The 17,179-nt window shown below is 37.1% G+C and overlaps 1 pseudogene; it reads right to left on the bottom strand.

Moving 5' to 3' along the window:
• Positions 1 to 5,219: 5,219 nt before the first annotated feature.
• On the bottom strand, positions 5,220 to 15,366 carry LOC122642256 (annotated as a pseudogene).
• Positions 15,367 to 17,179: the final 1,813 nt, after the last annotated feature.

Below are 17,179 nucleotides of genomic sequence, written 5' to 3' on the forward strand. Positions count from 1 at the left end.
TTTCTGTTTCTAAGAAGTGGTCTTTACGTACCTTGATTGGAATTAATGATATGTCCAAAGAATCAATCTATTTGGTACTATTATGTTTCACTCACGCTCTAAGGTTATGGCTTTGGGTTTTGTTGTTAAAAGAATGAAAAATAGACTCTCGACTTGGAAATCTAATCAACTTTTCCTTGTAGGGTGTAAAGTTCTTATCCAATCTATCCTAGCATCAATCCCTGCTTACCTCATGTCATGTTTTGTTTTCCCTCTCAAAGTTTGAAGGAGTATTGACTCTGTGTGCCTCAATTTCTAGAATGGTAACACCGGGTCTGGTAAAAGGCATGTTTTGTTGCCTGGGATAAAATTTGCTCTTCTACTGCGATGGGAGGATTAGGTATCCAAAAGCTAAGACCCATAATAAGGCCCTTATCCTTAAATTTGGATGGAGGTTACTCACAAATGATAATACTCTCTGGGCCAAAGTGCTAAAAGCTAGATATTTTCCCCATCACTCAGTGTTTGATCCCAAGGTTTTTGCAAAAAGAGGATCTTGGTCATGGAAAAGTATTGCTCAGATCCTTTCCATTCTGAAATCTATAGTGTTTCGCAAAATTGGAGATGGGAAGAATTCCCTTTTTATGGATGATCCTTGGATTCCCTTCATCCTCGGATTATGCCTTACCTCGCTCTCGAGTGGGTGTGACTCTAAGGAGCTTATTTGTGAGTTTATGCTTGGTAACCACTGGAATTTTTCATCTCTTTATTCCTCTCTTCCTTCTATTTTGTAAATTCAATTGCTAATGTGCCAATATCTACCGATGATGATAGATGGTGGTGCTTATTAACCAATGATGGTAGCTTCTCTACAAAAAAAGTTGCTGAATATTTGTTTCATTTAAATATCCTTCTAAAGTCTCTAGGAGTTCAGTGTGGTGGTGTTTTCTTTGGAAACTTTCCCTGCATCCAAAATTTAAAATATTTTTTTGGCGTGTTTTTAATGGAGGAATCTCAGTTAAAGCTACTATTTCGAAATAGAGTCAGATCAATCCCCATTGTGTATTTTGTGGATCTTATGTTGAATCCATTTGACATCTTTTCCTATCATGTGATTAGTCTAAGCGTGTTTGGGTTGCATGTCCTTTGGGATTGAGACCGAATATCTCTCTCACCCATCGTTGGAATAATTTCGCATCTCTACTCATTCTAATAGACAATTTGATAAACCTTTGCTTAAGTGGTTCTTTTCTGTGTTCATTGTTACATGTTATTTTATTTGACACCTTAAGAACAAGATAGTCCATGGTTTAGCCAAACTGAACCCTTATTGGGTTCTTTTTTGTGTTCATTATTACATTTTGACTCTCACTAACAAACTGACACAATTTGCCTCAGTTAAAAGGCAACATTTTGTTTTACAGGGGAACGATGTAGATATATCTCAACTTTTTATCTAATTTATTTATTTCTTTCTATTATAACAAAAAAATGAAAAACTTTATAACAATTTGAGCACAAAGGAAGGGAGAAAAGATATCTATAAACTAGCTAAAATGAGAGAAATGAAGTGTAGAGATTTCAACCATACTATATGCATAAAAAATTAATATAATAAATTATTGATAAGTGATGAGGATATTAAAAAGAGATTAAAAAACTATTTCTACAACTTACTAAATGGAAACAATATAAGTAGTAGTGTTTTATAAGGTTGTAATAACCATCAAGAAAATATAAGTCTTAGATATATATACGAAAAATTAGGACATCTGAAGTAAATGAAGCCTTGAAAAAAAAGATGAAAATAGGTAAAGCAATAGGTCCATTTGGTATTCCAGCAGAGGTGTGGAAGAGCTTAAGAATTAGTGGAATAACTTGGCTAATTAAATTGTTTAATAAGATCATGAGCACAAGAAAAATGCCAAATGAATGGAGGAGAAGCATGGTAGTTCCAATTTATAAAAATAAATGTGATACTCAAAGCTGTAATAGCTATAAAGGAGTAAAATTTATCTTATACTATGAAATTATGGGAGAGAGTAATTGAAACCCACTTGAGACAAGAAACTAATATTCCAAATAATCAATTCGATTTTATGCCAGAAAGATCAACTACAAAAGCTATTTATTTGGTTAGGAGACTAACGGAAAGATGTAGAGAATGTGAGAAGGTTCTCCATATGGTCTTTATTGACTTAGTAAAAGCTTATGATCAAGTCTCTAGATGTTTAATTCGGCATACATTAGAATTTAGAAATTAAAAGCATTTAGAGTAAATATTAGAGCATAGTTAAATGGTGTAGTGACTAGTGTAAGAACTGTGGGGGGGGGGAGGGAGGGGCAGGGTAGTGAATTCTCAATTACAATTGGATTACATCAAGGGTCAACTTTAAGCCTGTATTTGGTTTCTCTAATCGTAGACAAGCAAACTAGAGACATTCAAGATCAGATCCCTTGGCGAATGCTTTCTGCTGATGATATTGTTTTGGTGGATTAGACACAAGCAAGGATTTAAAAAAAAAGGTAGAATTATGGAGATCATCCTTAGAATCAAAATGTTTTAAGATTGGTAGGACATAAACAGAGTATATGGTGTATAACTTTAGTAACAATATGAGTGAGGTAGTGTAAATTGATGATAGGAAGGCCAAGAAAATATTTTAGACACCTAAGTTCAATCATAAATAAGGAAAGAGAAATAGAAGATGATGTTGCACAAACAATTAAAATAGAATATATGAAATGGAGTGGTGCGTCAGGAGTATTGTGTGATCGTTATATTCATTTAAAACTCAAAGTCAAATTCTACAAGACAGTTATACGACTAACAATGATGTATGGAGTTAAATGTTAAACAATGAAAAACAAAATGGGCAAGGGTTGGGCATGCCGCCAGCTCTAGGTAAGCTAGCGACCTTGCCTAATGGGGAGGGGGGATGAGGAGGGCAAGGGGGTCATTTCCACAGGGGTGTGGAGAGAGATAGACACAGGCTGGGCACAATGCTAGAGTGCCCAACCTTTATCCAAACAAAATATAAAAGACCTTAGTGTGGTTGAAATGAGGATATTGAGATGAATGAGTGGTAAAAATAGAAAATATAAAATAAGAAATAAAAAAATTAGAGTTAATTTAAGAGTAACTCAGATACATGATAAATTTGCGAAAGTCATTTGAGGTAGCATGGATATGTGCAACGGATGCCTTCGAATGCTCTAGTACAATGGGGTGATTTTATTTTGATTGAATGAGCTAAAAGAGTTACAGGTAAAATGGCTCTAGGAAAAGTGTGAGGAAAGACATAGCTTATGACTAGTAAGTAGTATAGCTTTGAATAAAGTTGATTGGAGAAAAAAGATCCGCATAGCCAAGGAGGTGACATGAGGATAACATTAGGTCTTCCAGAATTAACTAAAAAAAGTCCAATAAGTTCTATAAAGAATAAAACTGGACCCAAAAGTGCAAGTTTATCAAGTCTCAAATTCACAAGAAGATAGGTAAATAAACAATTAATTTTCCCCCCACACATACAACTGTAGTTACACCTAAGGCCTAATAGCCAGATGCCCTAATGTATCACTTTTTCTATCTAATTTCAGTTCCTTTCTTCCTATACCAGCTACTCCTCTGTCACTCTCTCTAATACTTACACTCAGACGTGACCTTTTATACTATAAAGTATTTAAGTTAAACAATAACTCGGCCTTAAAAATAAGGAGCAAAAATCAGATTTCCAAGACTCAAATTGAATGTGAAATATAACGAGGTGGATAAATAATTTCAACATCTACCCGCTCCCAGAGGGATTTGATATCATGATCCCTGTTTGCTTTGATACTATGTTGGAACTGCTTCCTTTAAAAGAAATTATCAAAAGAAGATAAGTAAAGAAACAATTAATTTTTTCCCAACACATACAACTATAGTTACACCTAAGGCCTAAAAGCCAGATGCCCAAATGTGTCACTTTTTCTATCCAATTCCATCTCATTTCTTCCTATAACAGCTACTTTTCTCTGTCACTCTCTCTAGTACTTACACTCAGACGTGGTCATTTATACTATTAAGTATATATTTGAGCTAAACAATAACTCGACCTTAAAAATAAAGAGCAATAATCAGATTTTCAAAACTCAAAATTGAATGTGAAATATAATGAGATTGATAAATAGTTTCAACATGCACTTGCTCCTAGAGGGATTTGATATCATGACCCCTGCTTGCTCTGATATTATGTTGGAACTGCTTCCTCTAAAAGGCCGACCTTGTAGGAAATGGCGGAAACAATATATATATTATATAGGAGCTCGAACACGGCGGACTATCCAAAGGGGGGCACGTGTGGATAAATAATTTCAACACCTGGCCGCTCCCAGAGGAACTTGATACCGTGACCCCTGCCTGCTCCGATATCAAGTTGGAACAACTTCCTCTAAAATGTCGACTTGATAGAAAATGGAGGAAACAATATATATATCATACAGGAGGTCTAACACGGTGGACTATCCAAAAGGGGACACGGGTGGATAAATAATTTCAACACCAGACCACTCCCAGAGGAACTCAATACAGTGACCCTAGTCTGTTCTGATACCACGTTGGAACCGCTTCCTCTAAAATGCTGACTTAATAGGAAATGAAGGAAACAATATATATATCATACATGAGCTCTAACACAGTGGACTATCCAAAGGGGGACACGGGTGGATAAATAATTTCAACACCTGACCACTCCCAGAGGAACTCAATACCATCCTAGTCTGTTCTGATACCACGTTGGAACCACTTCCTCTAAAATGTCGACTTAATAGGAAATGAAGGAAACAATATATATATCATACAGGAGCTCTAACACAGTGGACTATCCAAAAGGGGACACGGGTGGATAAATAATTTCAACACCTGCCTGCTCTCAGAGGGACTCGATGTCGTAACCCCTGCCTGCTCTGATACCATGTTGAAACCGCTTCTTCTAAAAGACCGACCTTGTAGGAAATGGAGGAAACAATATGTATATCATACAAGATATTTCCTTTCATTTACAAAAAAAAAAAAAAAATCTTTGTGGGGGGTAGGGGTGGGGATATTCAACCTGTGGGTATGCACAAAAGCGCTGATAGAAATCTGCATTCACATAGAAAACACCTATCTCAGGCCACACACACCAAAATCTCTATGCTCGTGCATCAATGTTTTTTTTTCTCTACTTAAACAAACAAAACATTCCTGGCAGTTGACCTCAGATAGGAGATGGTGGAACATCAAGGGTCTTTCCAGCTTCAATTATGCCCCAACCAATTATCCTCCACTTCATGTCGACACGCTAGCTTAGTGCAGCCTTTTCTCCTTTGCTAGTACATATAGGAGAGGTTAGTTTCACCAAAATAAAATCATCCGTCACAGCAATGACATGAGCACTCATCATCGTGGAAACTCTGTTCAACATAAGAGCCTCTCCCTTGGTTAGTTTTGATATCTCCCTTTGCTTCTTTGTTTCCTTTGTACCGATTCCAAGAAGCCGCTGGAGAATTTGACCTGACAATTGAAAAAAAAAATAACTTAATTATTTTATGCAGAGGTACTACAAATTATAAGTTTCACTACGAAAATACACAACATGATTATTAAGAGAAGGTGAAGGTTTTTGTAGCTGGAAGCATGTAACCCACAAATTATTAGGTTAACTTCCGGTACAAATTAAATTAATAAAAGACATTCTGTAGGTTCAAATTCCTGCCTTAAGCTCAACAGAAACTTCAGAGAGTAACCCAACCTCACCAAGAACCTTACCCACCAGTTGATCAACACTTGTCTAAGTAGGATCCATTGTGGTGCCAACCACAATGAGGCCTCCTAGCACAACAAACTGTAGTTCATTTTGCTCAACATATAGTGAAACTATTCTTGAGTATATCAGAGTGCATCGAATGTTTTCATTCTCATCTTTCATAAGAATCCCATGCCGGATCTTTATTAGTTGATTAACTTTCAAGACACCCTATATGACATTTTGTTTTATCATAACTGAGTGATTTGAGTACTTAAGCTATGTATCCTAGAAAGAAGGCAGATTCCACTGTAATTCTACATGCATTACATGCATATATGGAACATACTCAGGTAGGTAAGCCCCAAAGAGGAACCTCATAACTTTACAAAAACAAAGATCCAACCAACAGGGTAAGTGCAACCATCAATCTACTGCCCTATTTTGGAAGGCCCAAAAGATGGATATACTGAAGAAAATGGTTCAGTAAATATTCATGGTAAGACCAATATCATGCAGCAATTGCATGTATGCATGTGTTATGCATCAGTAACAACATATATCATGCAACAACTACCATGTAATAGTTATACACTCTTCGAGCCTCATGCATTAGGATGCTCTGTTACATCTGTAACCAACCCTATACTAATTTGACCTTGTGTGTAGGGGTGGAACTCTCCTATGTTGATAATCTCTGGACCATTACCATGAAGCCAACATACAAGATCTTTGGGAGGTCGGATGGTAACCCAGTTAAGAAAAGGTTCCTTGATAGGAACCGAGGAAGGTTCGTCAATAACTCCAGACTTGTGGACCTCCCTCCGTGCACTTGCCAGAAATGTGAAGAAGGTCGTAGGAGATACCCGAGACCACCCTCATAGGATGAATGAAGGTAATGCATTTTATATTTTATAATTTCAATTACACTCTTGAGTAGCTTAGTGAGTTGACAATATCAATCGTGCGCATTATTACCCCCTCCCTTGTACGGACACCCTCGAGAGAGCCCTAACCCTTTAGGACCCCTAAGCCCATCATTTGAGGCTGGAGGACGATGCATGAGCCGCCAGTACATCGTCCGCCCAGTACAAAAATGGTGTCTCTGTGATTTCAGTTTGGCTTGGTTTGATCCTAACCTAGCCTAGGGTTTAACCCTCACTTGAATTAGACCACATGGGACCCAAATGACTTATCTAAACCCTCAAACCATGAACCTATGACCTATTTGGGTTCTACCATACTCCAAACCCATTTTGGACCTTAGACAAGCCCCAATCCAAACAAACCCTAACCCACTTAGCTAAACCAGCCAAAACCCTATTCTCTCTTCATTTCTCCCATTTCACAACCTTAGACAGGAAAGAAAACGTGGAAGGCAAGCAAGGAAGGAAGGAGGAAGAAGGGAGAAGGAGGAGAGAGAAATGAAGGATTCCACCTCCAACTGAGCTACTCTTGAGCTCACATCACTTCCCCAACCAGCCTAACATTAATTTTGGACTTGGAGCTCGTGAGAGAAGTATATTAAAGCCCAAATCTAGCCTTGGAGCCTGTCCCCTTTGTTGTACCAAGTTCACCTTATTGTAAGCAAGCTAAACTATGAAACCCTTAGCCTACTTCCTTATCATTTGATTGGAATATCACTTAATCTCTAGCCTAAGCTTAGGGTTTCTTACTCTACAGTAGTTAGAACTTCTACTATAATGTTTTAATGTCTATTGATGACCTCAATTGGCCAATTCACTGATCCATGGCCAAGCCACCATGAATCCCCAAGCTTGAACCTCCCTAATTGGGGAATTCTTGTTGAATTGAACCCAAATACCTTAAGGATCCTAAATGGATCAAAACCCTAGGATGAGTAATTTTTTTGGAGGCTAAGAACACACCTCATGGACCCCAATTGGCCCCTTGGCCATAGACCAATGATTGGCTCGAGCTTAGGCCAATTTGCTGCAGTTTTGGCCTAGGCGGATGATACAGTAGGCAGTTGATCTCATGAGCCGCCTAGGATACAGAGCATCGTCCGCCTAGTGCATTTTGATGCTGTTTTGGAATTTTGACTCAGGGCCTTCAACCAGGCACCCTCTCACCTATTGTGCACCTGTATATCGACATGTTAGGCTAGTGTACTTGTACGGGAGGAGCGTGCTTTATACAAGAGCGAAGATCATCTACGCTCTGACTTCTGTGAGTGGATTGAACACTTGAACTATTTCACTGCGTGTTTCTCATTAGGCATCAATTTAGGCTATACATGTTGATGTGTGTGAGTACTATGCTTGATGAGTGACATTGCATCTCCTATTATTATGAATTGATACAAAGTATGATAGAGTGCAATCTTGTATGAAGATGTTATGTATGGAGATGAAATGTGGTTAGTGTATAGTATCATAATGTGGAAACCTTTATGATGTATAATTGATGGATTGGATTCGAGTGGTAACTAGTCGACCGTTACTTTGGTATCACACCCGTCATAACTTTACATGTGTGGGTGTAAGCTAGAGGGGTGAGAGGATAGCCGGCCTCTGGATAAGGCATTATGGACTCGACCTCTAGGCTACGCCTACACATGTGTGTAATTATATATATGCATATGCATTTCAATAGTTGTTTGTTGGCTATGATGTAATTTACCCAGTACTACGACCCTTACCGATAGGGGTTTAGGTGTCGGGCAAATCCATGGGTCCCAACAGTATTTCAGGGTAGCCCACCAAGAAGTTCAGGCACTGACCGTGAATCGGACTGGACACCAGGACGATGTTTGTATCGGGGGCTTGTGGACAACCCGGTGAGGGGGTCCAGTCTCGCAGGTTTCCATTATAGCGTGGGTTTGTCATGGTCGAAATGCTATCCGATTTATGGTACCGTCGCCGACGATGCTACCTGCGTTATTGTAGTATTTGACCTGACTTAGAATCTCATTGTTAGGGGAAAAATGAACAAATGCATTCATGCATCATATGTGATCAGCATACTTTAGCATGCATTGAACATGTACTCTTTATTGTATGATTGTGTATGGTTTAATCGCTCATTGGGCTTGTGGAAGCTCATCCCTCGAGAACTTTTGTTTTTAGATATGGATATAGGAGAAGCAGAACCAGCTTGAGTTGATCTGACGTATCATTGTGGTGAGGATTACGAGGCTTGGGGTACCCAACCAGAGATGGAGCAGGGACCTGATTACCTTTGTGATGAGTGTGCTCATCAAACACAGTAGTTTTGGCTTGAGGCCCAGTGGCTAGAACTTTATTTTGTCTTATGCGTTGTGGATGAATGTAACCAATAACTTTCAAGATTGATTTATCTTTCTTATTACTTGATATTTAGTACTTGGTATATGTTGAACAACTTGACTGATTGGAATGCCACATATATAAATATGATATCATTTAGAGCTCATAATTACTTGGATTTATTATCTTTATTTATATTCGCTGTAACTCTGATTTCTTTCTTATTCCTTGAATGAGAAACTTGGTAATATACATAACACAACAAAGTATCGATCTTGTACATTGGTGAGGGATGCGAGGGTATTCCTATCACAATACCCTCATCTAGGGATGGGGGTGTGACATGCCCTTTTAATGTTTATTAAGAAAAAACAAACCTTGAGGATGATTCCACCAACAACACATCCCTTCATCTCATCAACCTCCGAACCAGGCTTATTCACATCAAATGATCAAATCACGATCATATTTGGTGGCAAGTCAAAATTCCTCACTGGGAAAGGAATCTTTCTCACAATGTACTCACAAACTACATCAATATTACATTTTAACTGAGCAGAAAATGGTATCACCGGAGTCCCCTCTGCTTTGTGCACAAATCCAACCAATAAATACACAATGCATGTTAGCTTAAAAGGGAAGAGTTATGGTAGTAAACCATGACATACATTTGCTTCAGACAATGGTCTCATAGCTGATCTGCATGGGCTCAACAATTGCTTTATATTAATCAAATGCTTCATCATATTCATGAACCTTCTCAACTTCATTTTGAAGAATGATTATATCTTTGAGACCCATAATCTCAACAGCAGACAAAATGTTCATAAGTATGAAGCTGTGGGAAGCTCTCATCGACAGCTATCAGAAGTAATGCTCCATCAAGTATCATTTTCCATTGACCATGGCAGCCATGAGAATATCATGATCCTATTACAAAATAAGGAAAATATTGCAAGACATAAAGGTGATAGATGCACAATAATTTGGAATGTGTATAGAGACACAAATTTGCCAGAATGTCAACAGAAGTTACTTCGAGGAAATAAATCAAAAACATCATTCTCTCTAATTATGTCCCCATTTATAGTTCATATTTCACCAATAATTCTCTCTTATTAATTTGGGCCTCTTGGACTTGAATACGCTCATGTAAGCAACCCACGATAAAAAAAAGGATCACCTATTTAAGTTGGGCTTCTAATGAACTTGGATAGGCTACGTACTGCCAGCTCCTAGGTCTTGTGAGAAATCTTGTGATAGATGTCCTCTGTCCACCAGAGTAATGTAACAAGTTACACATACTTAGAATTACGCCAGACCTGGTTCTGGAGTAATACTTGATTCATGATTTCTGTTCTACTCAATATAAGATTCAAATAATCTTTTAGAATGGAAATATTTGGGAAACTAAATAGAGATCAAGCTGCAATAATATGCTAAAAAAACACACACACAAAAAAAAAACCCCCATTAGTTAAGCAGTAGCACATTTTCTGTCAAAGGAGAATACTTGGATGGATAAAGATTTATGAGATGTTTAATGGTGTGGAACATTATAGGTAACTGAAGTCATCTCTATTTCATCAGCATTTAGGTCACATTTTGATGTGGTTTTAGAGTTCTAAGATCCTAGCTAGATATGGGATTTAGAAGCAAGAATGCTTGTTGGAACCACATTTAAGATAACCAGCTTTGACAATAGCAAGAAAATTGAGAAAGAATGTAATACATCAAATCTGAAACTTGAGCATTGAAGGACAAAACTTAATTATGATGAACAATGGTGGAATCAAGGGAAAATGTTGAACATGTTATAAACTAAAAGAGAGATTGATGATGCCAGAACAGACAATCAATGGAGAAATTCAATAATAAATCACAAAACAAGAATCTGATTTACCTAAATGTTAGGGCAAGTACCCCTCTTGGATTGGTCTATTAACTGCTGTAAAAATATTTAAAAAAAAAAAAAAAATACTCCAACAGAAAATAGATGAAACCCTGCTAGCTAATAAGGTCTTCCATTTCAAGAGAACAAAGACTGGTGGTGTGGATCCCTCTACCAGTAGTTAAACTCAACTTTGATGGGTGCTCATTAGGGAACCCAGTTCCCTCAGAAGTGGGAGGAGTGCTCAGATCAAGTGATGGAGTTGTTCTGAGAGCATATTCAGCTCCTATAGGATAAGAAAATTATGTTGGGACTGAAATTTTGTCCCTCAAAATGGACCTGTCATATGTTTTGAGAGAGGATTTTCACAATATATTGGTTGAGGAAGATTCAACTACTGCTATATCTTGGATGAGTCCAGATTCGCAGGTCACTTGGACATTCATTCATATCATAAGCATCAGATCTATGGCCTCTCAAATGAATTGATAGTTCAACTAGAAGCCTAGACCTGCTAATCATGTGGCAGACCAGTAGGCAAAACAGGGGGGGGTTTCATAGGCTGCTGGGAAATTTTGGGTTCTCTATTCCACTGTCAATTAGTCTTAGTTTGGATGTATCTATTGTTGTAGTCTTGAGTACAGGCTTTGGTTTGTTCTCTTCTCATTTCGAGATGATCATGTATTGGTTATGTAATCATTGTACTTCTCATTAATGAAACTCAATTTTCCATGGGGGGAAAAACTGCTCAGCTTTAAAATTTAGTAGCATAGAAAATAATCTGAAATATGATAAAATAGGAAGATCTACTACAAATATAGAATCAGAATAATTTAGACATGTTACTAGAATATTATTTATAATCTAATTTCATAATGAGATGAATAGAAAATAATGAAGATTGATGAGAGTACTTAATAGATCTCTAATGCCAGTCATCTTACCTGTAAGTCTACAAATGAAACATGCCGCAATATCTTCATCTATGCATTTTCAAAGCCAGACACATCAGACAGAGGACTATCTTCTTTATCCCTTCCATAGGCCCTGCAAAAACATTTTCAACCTAACCATGAAAATCCATGAAAAAAGAAAAAAAGAAAAAGAAAAAGAAAAATAGAATTAACCACTTCTATCAGAGAACATTCTTGTAACACATGGGTCTGGGGCATAGTTGTCATGGCGTCGCCAGATCAACGCCATGGTGTCATATTGCTGGAGAAGTGGGCATATCGACCATCGATATGGATGATGTAAGAATATCGATCGATATGGCCTCCATGTCGTCGCCATGGCGCCGCCATGGACGCCATACCACGACATATGGTCATATCGGACGACATGATTGTTTCAAATTATAAAACTTAATTTTTTAACAACAATTTTTTTTAACCATTTTTTATTGGGTAAAGTACACGTCTAGAATGCACCCAATATTCCTCGTACCCCCCTAAGCGGCTCAATATTCAGCGTACCACCCCTCAATATTCCACGTACCACCCCTGCTGTACACCCCAAATGCCAGATATGTCCAATCCGTTAAATACCACCATCAGATGCCAAAATTTTGACCATTTTACCCTTTGCTCCATTTTCTTATCTTAAATATGAAAAGACTTAATTACCCTCACTTATTTGTTGCCCTAAACTAATTGAAAATGACCATTTTACCCTTTGTTTTATTTTTAGAAATGAAAAGATCTAATTGCCCTCATTTATGTATTACCCTAACTTAATTTGAAAAGACTATTTTACCCCTAAATATTTGTTCCTAAAAACCCCAAAATACCTTCATCTTCCCCAAATCATCATCTTCTTTTACATACCCACCACCACCACCGCCACCGCCACCCACCATTAACACCATCACCAAACACCACCACAATCCACTTTTGAGTTTATCCTTTTTTCAGTGTCTCTCTTCCCCACTCTCTCTTTCTAAAGTCTGTCCGTTCGGTATAATGATCTTCCTTTTAAAACCCTACTAAGGCAGATTCACAGTCTCCTAGGATTTGGGCAGATTTCAAATCTCCTAATGGAACAGACAATGGATGTCAAGTAAATCTCTTCCTTCATTTGTTGGAACTTGGAAGGATAAACCTTCTTCTGTTATTCCTAACAAAGCGAATAGATCATATATTGCCATCCTTTGTTTTATGGGAAAATCACTCCCTTCTGCAGCGAGGTTACAAGAATTTGCGAGGCTTACATCAGATAAGCTTAAAAATCCTAAAAAGGCAAAACCCATATCGAAAAATATTAACTTTCCACCGGAAACAGAATCAGTAGAATCGAAGCAATTAAAATTGAAAATGGAGAATAGTGAGAGACAGATTCGTGTGCCGCTGAAGGAAGTGGTCTCTGATTGCGTGAAGAGATGGTTTCAAGACGCGCTCAAGGAAGCCAAGGCAGGGGATACTGGTATGCAGGTCTTGGTTGGTCAGATGTATTACAGTGGCTATGGACTTGCTAGAGATGTCCAGAAGGTAACTTTTTCTTCTTTGGGATTTTGTTGGGGCTTTCCTGTTTACATCTAATTTTCTGATTTTGATTATTTTTCTTTCTGAAACTTTTTTTTTTCTGGATGGATTATAGGGAAGAACTTGGATTTCAAGAGCTTCAAGAAGTCGATCTTCAGTTTGGAAGGTCAACAATAAAAGAAGATGATGATTTGGGGAAGATGAGGGCATTTTGGGGGCTTTTAGGAACAAATATTTAGGGGTAAAATAGTCTTTTCAAATTAGGTTAGGGTAATACATAAATGAGGGTAATTAGGTCTTTTCATTTTTTAAAATAAAACAAAGGGTAAAATGACCATTTTCAATTAATTTAGGGCAACAAATAAGTGAGGGTAATTAAGTCTTTTCAGATTTAAGATAAGAAAATAAAGCAAAGAGTAAAATGGTCAAAATTTTGGCATCTAACGGTGGTATTTAACGGATTGGAACTATCTGGCATTTGGGGTGTAAAGCAGGGGTGGTACGTGGCATATTGAGGGGTGGTACGCGGAATATTGAGCCGCTTAGGGGGGCACGAGGAATATTGGGTGCATTCTAGGGGGTACGTGTACTTTACCCTTTTTAATTTTAATGCTTTTTCCTTAACATAAAAAAATTGAAAAAACATCAAACAGAAAACACTAATATACTATTAACTAATACACAATCACATATTCACATCAGCAATTTTTTTTATTTATTTAGATGGGTTGTTTATTAGTTTTATTCACTCAATATAAATTACGTTCTTGTAATTGTCTTTTTGTTTTGTTGCTTTTGTAATCACTTTCATATGAATCATATCTCAACTCTCATGATTTTTCAACTTTATTATCAGCAAGACTATTGCTATCAATTATTTGATAATCCATGATTTCATATGCACTAATAGATATTACATTTTCATGAATTAAACCATAGTAAGTTAGTAGTACATTTTCATGTTAATTTTTTATGTTATAAGGTATATATTATAGCATACTAAATGATATTAAAAATAGAGAAAATAAAAAATAAACATGGTCGATACGATCGACATGTCGAAATATCGACATGACACCCCTCCACCGACTTGGATCGCCGTGACGACGTGACAACTATGGTCTGGGGCACCTTTCATCTTTACACTTGTATATATTTGCATTGGCATATCCAAGCTTGATAGTATTGTTCCACTCATACCCATTTTTAAAGCGACCAGTCTAGAGATAGAGTAACAAATCATTGATCTAACTTAAACATAACATGTGCCACAATTTTGTGCAGAAATGATGGGCAAACTAATGGGCTTTAAATTCTTCTAGGTTATGACAATTTCTTATATAGACTTGAGATTTAACTAATATATGGCTATGTAATGCAGTTCAAGGTTCTATGAAGGAATCTGGAGTCAAAAAACTACTAACAATCAAGGAATAAAGTTTAATTGAAGGAACAACTATAGAACCAGAATAGAAGAATGGTAGGAGAATTATAGAACTCTCGCCTAGTCAATAAATTGAGATATAACATAGAAGAGGAATGTCAGATCTAAGATTCAGATCAGGAATTACACTAACAAGTCACAGAAACTAAGATTTACAAGAAAACTTAGTCTCAACAGATATGCATAACTAGAACAGAAATTAATAAATGAACACTCAAAAAAATTAGAAGAAATCACAGAAGAGAGTAGACGAGCTAAAAGAGAATATCATAGTTAGAAGAAGAGAGAGTAAAGATTACACTTACTCTCAGAGAATAGCAGAACTAGAAACAGGAGAAAGAATAAGCAATAAGCTAAAAAAGCCTTCACACATGTTTGTAGAGAAGCAGAGAGAGATATCAAAACTAACCAAGAGGCTCTTATGTTGAACAGAGTTTCCACGATGATGGGGGGCTCATGTCAATGCTGTGATGGATGGTTTTGTTTTGCTGAAACTAACCTCTCCTATATGTACTAGTAAAGGAGAAAAGGTTGCAATAAGTTGGCGTGTCGACATGAGATAGAGGATAATTGGTTGGAGCACAATTGAAGCTGGAAAGACCCTTGATGTTCCACCACCTATCTGAGGTCAAGTGACAGGTAGTCCATAGAACGCTTCTATGTTAAAAAGTGAAGATCTGTACTCAAGGTGTGGATGAGATATCAAAATTTCACTAGAACGCTTCGCAGCTAGAGACACTATGTTAAAAAGTGAAGATCTGTACTTTTATGTTCTATGGACTACCTGTCACTTGACCTCAGATAGGTGGTGGAACATCAAGGGTCTTTCCAGCTTCAATTGTGCTCCAACCAATTATCCTCTACCTCATGTCGACACGCCTACTTATTGCAATCTTTTCTCATTTGCTAGTACATATATAGGAGAGGTTAGTTTCAGCAAAACAAAACCATCCATCACAGCAATGACATGAGCCCCCATAATCGTAGAAACTTTGTTCAACATAAAGAGTATCTCCCTTAATTAGTTTTGAAATCTCCCTCTGTTTCTCTGTTTCCTTTGTACCAATTCCAAGAAGCCGCTAGAGAAGGAAGAATTTGACCTGACAATTGAAAAAAAAAAAAAAAAAAAACTTAATTGCTTCATGCAGTGGTGCTATAAGTTATAATTTTCACTAGGAAAATACACAATAGGATCATTAAGAGAAGAAAAAGGTTTTTGGGGCTGGGAGCATGTAACCCACAAATTGTTAGGCCAACCCCTGATGCAAATCAAATTAACAAAAGACATTTTGCAGGTTTAGATGTGTACTTTAAGTTCTACAAAAACTTCAGGGAGTAACCCAACCTCACCAAGAACCTGACCCACCAGTTGATCAGCATATGTCTGAGCAGGATCCATTGTTGTACCAACCTCAATGAGGCCTCCTAGCACAGCAAGTTGCAGTCCATTTTGCTCAGCATATAATGAAACTATTCTTGAGTATATCGGAGTGCACCGAATGTTTTCATTCTCATCTTTCACAACAATCCCAGGCCGGATCTCTATTATTTGATTAACTTTCAAGACACCCAACATGACATTTTGTTTTATCATAACTGAGTGATCTGAGTACTTAAGCTATGTATCCTAGAAAGAAGGTAGACTCCATTGTAATTCTATATGCATTGCATACATATATGGAACACACTCAAGTAGGTAAGTCTTAAAGAGGAACCTTATAACCTTATAAAACAAAGATCCAACTAACAGGGGATGTGCAACCATCAATTTACTGCTCTATGTTGGAAGGTCAAAAAGATGGATCAGCAACAACTAACAGTCCAAGATCAAAGTTGAATTGAAAAAACAAATATAGGACCAGAATAGAAGAATGGTAGGAGAAATTATAGAACTCTCGGCTATATTCAAGAAATTGAGATATAACATGGAAGAGGAATGTCATGTTGGGTGTCTTGAAAGTTAATCAAATTATAGAACTCTCTGATTCTTTGTTTTGTTGCTCCCCTTTAGGGGCCATGTAATTTCCTTTTCCTCTTTGGTAATGATTTTCTTATTCACCTAAAAAAAAAACATAGAAGAGGAATGTCGGATCTAAGATTTAGATCAGGAAATACACTAATAGGTCACAAAAACTACGATTTACGAGAAAACTTAGTCTCAACAGATATGCATAACTAGAACATAAATTAATATATGAATACTCAAAAAAATTAGAAGAAATCAGAGAAGAGAGTAGAGGAGCTAAAAGAGAATATCATAGTTAGAAGAATAGAGAAGATGAGAGAGTAAAGATTACACCTGATCTTAGAGAAGAGCAGCACTAGAAGCAAGAGAAAGAATAAGCAAAAGTTGATTAACCTTTTGGGAT

This window comes from Telopea speciosissima, chromosome 10, assembly GCF_018873765.1.
Source record: "Telopea speciosissima isolate NSW1024214 ecotype Mountain lineage chromosome 10, Tspe_v1, whole genome shotgun sequence".
In the NCBI taxonomy this organism is placed as follows: domain Eukaryota; kingdom Viridiplantae; phylum Streptophyta; class Magnoliopsida; order Proteales; family Proteaceae; genus Telopea; species Telopea speciosissima.